Source organism: Bison bison, unplaced genomic scaffold (genome assembly GCF_000754665.1).
Source record: "Bison bison bison isolate TAMUID 2011002044 unplaced genomic scaffold, Bison_UMD1.0 scf7180017849654, whole genome shotgun sequence".
Taxonomy (NCBI): domain Eukaryota; kingdom Metazoa; phylum Chordata; class Mammalia; order Artiodactyla; family Bovidae; genus Bison; species Bison bison.
In genome coordinates, this window is record NW_011480227.1 from 5358 (window position 1) to 6671 (window position 1314).

Sequence of the window (1314 nt, forward strand, 5' to 3'; positions counted from 1 at the left end):
TGCTATCTAATTGGTCATAACTTTCCTTTCAAGAAGTAAGCATCTTTTAATTTCATGGCTGCAATCACCATCTGCAGTGATTTTGGAGCCCCCCCCCAAAAAAAAAATTAAGTCTGATACTGTTTCCACTGTTTCCCCATCTATTTTCAATGAAATGATGGGACCAGATGCCATGATCTTAGTTTTCTGAATATTGAGCTTTAGGCCAACTCTTTCACTCTCCTCTTTCACTTTCATCAAGAGGCTTTTTAGTTCCTCTTTACTTTCTCCCATCAGGGTAGTGGCATCTGCATATCTGAGGCTATTGATATTTCTCCCGGCAATCTTGATTCCAGCTTAATAGTCTGGAATAGCTTCTTCCAGCCCAGCATTTCTCATGATGTACTCTGCATATAAGTTAAATAAGCAGGGTGACAATATACACCCTTGGCGTACTCCTTTTCCTATTTGAAACCAGTCTGTTGTTCCATGTCCAGTTCTAACTGTTGCTTCCTTACCTGCATATAGGTTTCTCAAGAGGCAGGTCGGGTGGTCTGGTATTCCCATATCTTTCAGAATTTTCCACAGTTTATTGTGATCCACACAGTCAAAGGCTTTGGCATAGTAGTCAGATGATTAAGTCTCAAGTGATTTTCAAGATCATATTGGAACCTATATTATTTAGAAATAAGGCAAATCATACCAAATTTTTGGTCAAATTCAGACTTGCATAGGTTAATATGTGTTTATTAGTCAAAATGGAGTACAATGGACCAAAAATTAGTAATATATATGTTAAAGCAGGCACTGTACTAAAGGTAAAGAATATTAAGCCATGAATGATGTGTAGATTAGACTAGAGGCAAGAAAGTAAATAAGTTTATCATTATACCTGAACAAGTTATTTCAAGAACATATGATATATATAAAATAAAGTATGTCTCTAATTAAATTTTCAGTCAGATTGAGTTAATATTTTCTATCTCAAGTATACAGTGGGGATTTGGGAAGATATTCAAATTAAGAACCATGAGAAGACTTCTGGCTAACTCTGAGTCTCCCTTTACAGAGTCACACAGTGTAGTTAGTTTGGGTTTATGCTAGTCTCCTGATAAACAAGTTTATTTAGTATTAGCAGATTCAAGAAAAATGAGTTATCTCATCATTTATTTGTTGTTGTTATTTTTCAACAACTAAGTTGTGTCTGAATCTTTGCCACTCCATGGACTGCAACACACCATATCACCCTATCCCTCACTATCTCCCAGAGTTTGCCCAAGTTCGTGTCCATTGAGTCAGTAATGCTATCCTACCATCACATCCTCTGCCACCCTC